This window comes from Oncorhynchus kisutch, linkage group LG17, assembly GCF_002021735.2.
Source record: "Oncorhynchus kisutch isolate 150728-3 linkage group LG17, Okis_V2, whole genome shotgun sequence".
In the NCBI taxonomy this organism is placed as follows: domain Eukaryota; kingdom Metazoa; phylum Chordata; class Actinopteri; order Salmoniformes; family Salmonidae; genus Oncorhynchus; species Oncorhynchus kisutch.
This window is the reverse complement of record NC_034190.2, coordinates 28,741,150-28,747,951: the sequence shown is the minus strand read 5'-3', so window position 1 is coordinate 28,747,951 and position 6,802 is coordinate 28,741,150.

The window sequence follows — 6,802 nt, the reverse complement described above, 5'->3', positions numbered from 1 at the left end:
AGCGTTTCAATCGGTGACGTCACTTGCTCTGAGACCTTGAAGTAGTGGTTCCCCTTGCGGAGCGCTGGGTAGCGATGCTTCGTGGGTGACTGTTGTTGATGTGTGCAGAGGGTCCCTGGTTCGCGCCCGGGTATGGGCGAGGGAACGGTCTAAAGTTATATATACTGTTACAAGGGCTAATTGAAACATGTAGCTTGCATTGTAAACTATTAGATTAATTGGCAGTTAAAAATACTAAATTGAAAAGATATCATTATGTTGTGTTTTGGTGATTTAACCAATGTTCTCATTACATTTCACAATAAATGTATATTTTTAATCAATAATTGTGTGGTGAGAGATGTTTACAATCCAAAGTAATGCATAATGACAGGTTTTGAAGGAAAGACAGGCTGCGTTACAAGTGTGACCAGTTTGAAGTTTTATACTAAGAGTTGTGAAAATGTATCACATACTTGTGAAAATAGTACCAAAGCAATTTTAAAAACTATATGCCCTGACTTTTCACTGTAGTTTTTACATTTTGTATCATGTTAAATATTAGCCCCTATTGGTAGCCACCGTCAGTTATACCCACATACTATACATTTATAACTGTCACTTTAATGTTAGTTTCCTTACATTTTGCATCATTCCATTACATCTTTAGTTTACATTTCTTTCCTCTGTCATGTTCATGTGGTTGTTCCTGAGGATTGCTAGCAATAGTCAGGGTTGGATTACTGAACCAGGGTCCCCCAATCCAAAAACATATTTGGAAATTGGGGTGCCCCCAGATAGAATATGATTACAAAATGTGTAGAATTGCAGGAAATTAGCTTTAAAACTTCAAAAATGTCTCTCGGCCTCATGGCTAAATGTGAACAAAAGCATGAGATGAGCTATAACTCCCCTCCCTCTCTCTCCCGAGCTTACGCTCGCCTCCAGCACACATGCACTGTTGGGGTGAGTGACTCTGAACTTACAATGGCTAGCCCCAAGTTGTTATATATTTGGAAAAATTATTGTGCATTTTGATATTTGCATCATGACACCTGCATGCTTTGTTGACCACTAACTTTCTTCACCCAACCGTGGGACAGACCATGTTTGTTCCCACACTCGGGACTCTGACTCTCTATTGGTTTCACAGACTTTTGGCCTCCCATTCCATTCTAGGCACCTCTAGCCGGCTTTGTATTCATGTTACCTGATGCAATTGCTGTACAATATGATCTTGTTGCTGTCTAATGCACATTCAGATGTCATAAATCAGCACAGCAGAGCTCTCCCTGTACTATGCCGTGCCTTGATTGTGTTACTGTTGATGATATCTTGAAATGTGCATGTACACCCTGTCCCATCTACTGCTGCTAGCCCCAATTCTGACTTGTGCTCTGATATCTGCTTTACTGATTTCTCCAATCCAGATGTGTTGGTCATTACTGAGATGTGGTTAAGGAAGAGTGTTTTGAATACTGATGTTTACCTTTCTGGTTATAACCTTTTTCGGCAAGACAGATCTTCTAAAGGTGGGGGAGTGGCAATATTTACCAAGGATCACCATCAGTGCTCGGTTGTCTCCACCAAGTCTGTCCCCAAACAATTTGATTTGCTGGTATTACAATTTCAAATAGCTATTTGCTGACCGTTGCTGGGTGCTATCGTTCTCTATCAGCACCGGCCTGTACCCTACCTGCCCTAAGCTCTCTCCTGGCCCTTGACACCAAGTCTGAATTTGTCCTGCTAGGTGAACTAGAACTGGGACATGCTTAAACCACCTGACTGAAGTCCTGAAGTCCTAAAGCAATGGGCCTCCCTTGATCTTTCTCAGATTATTACCAAACCCACAAGGTATGACTCCAAACACCCAGAAAAGGCTACTCTCCTTGATGTTATCCTCACATATAATCCTGATAGGTATCAGTCTGGTGTTTTCTGTAATGACCTTAGTGATCACTGTTTTACTGCCTGTGTTTGTAATGGCTGCTCAGTGAAACAACCTGTCCTGATTTGTCATAGACGCTTGCTAAAAAACTTTAATTAGCAAGCCTTCCTTCATGAACTGTCCTCTTTAAAATGGTATAGAATCAGCTTGATCCCCTCTGTCGAAGACACTTGGACCTTCTTTTTTGATGTTTTCAGTGGTATTGTTAATAAACACTCCCCCACTAAGAAAATGAGAATTAAAAACAGGTTCAGCCCTTGGTTCAACCATGATCTTGCAGAGTTACTCCACCTCAAGAATTGCATTTGGCTAAAGGCTCGGCATACGCATACTGATGCTGGCTGGCTCTCGTTCAGGCAAATAAGAAACAAGTTCACTCAGGCTATCTGGAAGGCCAAAGTTAGTTACTTTAAGAAGCAGTTCTCTCTCTCTCTCTGTGGGTCTAACGCCAAGAAGTTCTGGAAAACAGTTAAAGACCTGGAGAATAAACCCTCGTCCTCACAGCTGCCCATGTCCCTTCAAGTTGATTATGTGGTTGTTACTGACAAGAAGCACATGGCTGAGCTCTTTAATCACCACTTCATTAAGTCAGGATTCCTATTTGACTCAGCCATGCCTCCTTGCCCATCCGACATTTCCTCATCTCCCATCCCTTCTAATGTGACTATCCCCGATGCTTCTCCCTCTTTTTCCCCTGCCCCGCTACAAAGTTTCTCCCTGCAGGCAGTCACTGCAGTCAGTCAGGAGATCCTGAAACTTGACCCCAAAAAGACAAAGAGAGACGAAGCAGTTACGGGGAGTAAAACATTTAATAAAGAAGGACATAGAACGAGACAGGAACACCGTCAGCAAACTAATACTAAACTACTACTACTTTGAGGGAAGAGCGGGAGCAGACCTGACAGTACCACCCTCCCTCTTGGGGCGCCACCCGGTGTCCCATCTGGGCGAACCGGCCGAGACATGGGCGCTGGGCAAGCCGGTTGGGGCGTGGAAGCCCGACGAACCGGCAGGAGCGTGAGAGCCTGGTGATCCGGCTGAGGCATGGGAGCCTGACAATCCAGCTGAGGCAAGACGCCTGTCGAGCCAGCTTGGGCGTGGAAGCCGACGAGCTGGCTAGGCACCTTCGGTTCCATCGGTGGCAACCAGGAGCCGATGCCACCATACCAACCGGAACGCCAGTACTCCCCGATGCTTCGTATGTTGGCTGTTGCATTCTGTCACACCGGAATGACGCTGGAGAGACGAAGCAGGTACGGGGAGTAAAAACATTTAATAAAGACGGACATAGAACGAGACAGGAACAGCATCAGCAATCTAATACTAAAGACTAAAATAATACAATGCAGCAGTGGGGAACAGAGCAGGGAACTGACAAATATAGGGGAGGAAATGAACAGGTGATACATGAGTTCAGGTGAGTCCAATAACGCTGATGCACGTGACAAGGAAAGGCAGGTGTGCATGATGGATGCCAGGAGTGCGTGATGCAGGGCAACCTGGCGCCCTCAAGCACCAGGGGGAGGGAAGAGCGGGAGCAGATGTGACAGATGATTTAGACCCTTTCTTCTTTAAAGTTGCTGCCCCTATCGTCACCAAGCCTATCTCCAACCTTTTTAACCTGTCTCTCCTTTCTGGGGAGGTTCCCATTGCTTGAAAGGTAGCCACGGTTCATCCTTTATTTAAAGAGGAGATCAAGCTGATCCTAAATGTTCTATTCTATTCTAAATGTAATATTCTATTTTTGCCCTGTTTATCAAAAGTGTCGGAAAAACTTGTCAACTAACTGGCTTTCTTGATGTCGATAGTATTCTCTCTGGTATGCAATCTGGTTTCCACCCAGGTTATGGATGTGTCACTGCAACCTTAAAGGCCCTCAATGTCCCCATTGCCCTCACCATTGCCCTTGATTCTAAGCAATGTTGTGCTGCTATTGGCCAAAGCTTTTGATACGGTAGACCGTTCCATTCTTGTGGGCCGGCTAAGGAGTATTGGTGTCTCTGAGGGGTCTTTGGCCTAGTTTGCTAACTACCTCTCTCAAAGAGTGCAGTGTATAAAGTCAGAAAATCTGCTGTCTCAGCTATTGCCTGTACCCAAAGGCTCAATCCTAGGCCCCACACTCTTCTCAATTTACATCAACAACATAGCTCAGGCAGTAGGAAGCTCTCTCATATGAGGAGTAGAAGGCCACTCCCCGGATGTTGTGTTAAATGCTCTACAACAAAGCTTTCTTTGTGTCCAACAAGCTTTCTCTACCCTTAACCTTGTTCTGAACCCCTCCAAAACAAAGGTAATGTAGTTTGGTAAGAAGAATGCCCCTCTCCCCACAGGTGTGATTACTGCCTCTGACGGTATACAGCTTGAGGTAGTCACCTCATACAAGTACTTAGGAGTATAGCTAGACAGTGCACTGTCCTTCTCTCAGCACATATCAAAGCTGCAGGCTAAAGTTAAATCTAGACTTGCTTTCCTCTATCGTAATCGCTCCTCTTTCACCCCAGCTGCCAAACTAACCCTGATTCAGATGACCATCCTACCCATGCTAGTTTACGGAGACATAATTTATAGATCGATAGGTAAGGGTGCTCTCGAGCGGCTCGATGTTCTTTACCATTCGGCCATCAGATTTGCCACCAATGCTCCTTATAGGACACATCATTGCGCTCTATACTCCTCTGTAAACTGGTCATCTCTGTATACCCGTCGCAAGACCCACTGGTTGATGCTTATTTATAAAACCCTCTTAGGCCTCACTCCCCCCATCTGAGATATCTACTTCAGCCCTCATCCTCCACATACAACACCCGTTCTACCAGTCACATTCTGTTAAAAGTCCCCAAAGCACACACATCCTTGGGTCGCTTATATTTTCAGTTCGCTGCAGGTTGCGACTGGAACGAGCTGCAACAAACACTCGAACTGGACAGCTTTATCTCAAACTCTTCATTCAAAGACTCAATCATGGACACACTTACTGACAGTTGTGGCTGCTTTGCGTGATGTATTGTTGTCTCTACCTTCTTGCCCTTTGTGCTGTTGTCTGTGCCCAATAATGTTTGTACCATGTTTTGTGCTGCTACCATGTTGTTGTCATGTTGTGTTGTTGTCATGTTGTGTTGCTACCATGTTGTTGTCATGTTGTGTTGCTACCATGCTGTGTTGTCATGTGTTGCTGCCTTGCTATGTTGTTGTCTTAGGTCTCTCTTTATGTGGTGATGTGTGTTTTGTCTTATATTTCTATGTTATATATTTTTTTTAATTATAATTTTGAATCCCTTTTGGTAGGCCGTCATTGTAAATAAGAATGTGTTCTTAACTGACTTGCCTAGTTAAATAAAGGTTAAATAAAAAATAAAAAATGTAATAAATAAAACAGCAACAATAACAAAACATCTCTGTATCATGGCACAATGTGTTGAAATGCAGGAAGTTGGCTGATCACGCCTGCAGAGCCCGTTATGCACCTGCATAAGGTACAGTACCAATCAAAAGTTTGGACACACCTTCACCTACATTCCATGTTTTTTATTTTTTATTTAAACTATTTTCTATATTGTATAATAATAGAGAATACATCAAACTATGAAATAATACACATGGAATCATGTAGAAACCAAAAGAGTTAATCAAATCAAAATATATTCGATATTTTTCAAAGTAGCCACCCTTTGCCTCGATGACAGCTTTGCACACTCTTAGCATTCTCTCAACCAGCTTCATGAGGTAGTCACCTGGAATGCATTTCAATTAACAGGTGCGCCTTGTGGAATTTCTTTCCTTCTCAATGTGTTTGAGCCCATCAGTTGATTTGTGACAAGATAGGGGTGGTATTCAGAAGATTGCCCTACATGGTAAAAGACAAAGTCCATATTATTGCAAGAACAGCTCAAATAAGCAAAAAGAAACGACAGTCCATTATTACTTTAAGACATGAATGTCAGTCAATCCGGAAAATTTGTCAAAAACCATCAAGCACTATGATGAAACTGGCTCTCATGAGGCCCACCACAGGAAAGGAAGACCCAGAGTTACCTCTGCTGCAGAGGATATGTTCATTAGAGTTACCAGCCTCAGAAATTGCAGCCCAAATAAATGCTTCACAGAGTTCAAGAAACAGACACATCAACTGTTCAGAGGAGTCTGCATGAATTAGGCCTTCATGGTCGAATTGTAGCAAAGAAACCACTACTAAAGGACACCAATAAGAAGAAGAGACTTGCTTGTGCCAAGAAACAGAAGCAATGGACATTAGAGTGGTGGAAATCTGTCTGATGAGTCCAAATTTGAGATCTTTGGTTCCAACCGCTGTGTCTTTGTGAGACGCAGAGTAGGTGAACGGATGATCTCCGCATGTGTAGTTCACACCATGAAGCATGGAGGAGGAGGTGTGTGGGTGCTTTGCTGGTGACACTGTCAGTGATTTATTTAGAATTCAAGGCACTTTTAACCAGCATGACTACCACAGCATTCTGCAGCAATATCCCATCCCTTCTGGTTTGCACTTAGTGGGACTATCATTTGTTTTTCAACAGGACAATGACCCAACACATCTCCAGGCTATGTAAGAGCTATTTGACCAAGAAGGGGAGTGATGGAGTGCATCAGATGACCTGGCCTCCACAATCACCCGATCTCAACCCAATTGAGATGGTTTCAGATGAGCTGGACCACAGAGTGAAGGAAAAGCAGCAAACAAGTGCTCTGCATATGTGGGAACTCCTTCAAGACTGTTGGAAAAGCATTCCAGGTGAAGCTGGTTGAGAGCATGCCAAGAATGTGCAAATCTGTCATCAAGGAAAAGGGTGTCAACTTTGAAGAATCTAAAATATATTTTTTTGGTTACTACATGATTCCATATGTGTTATTTCATTGTTT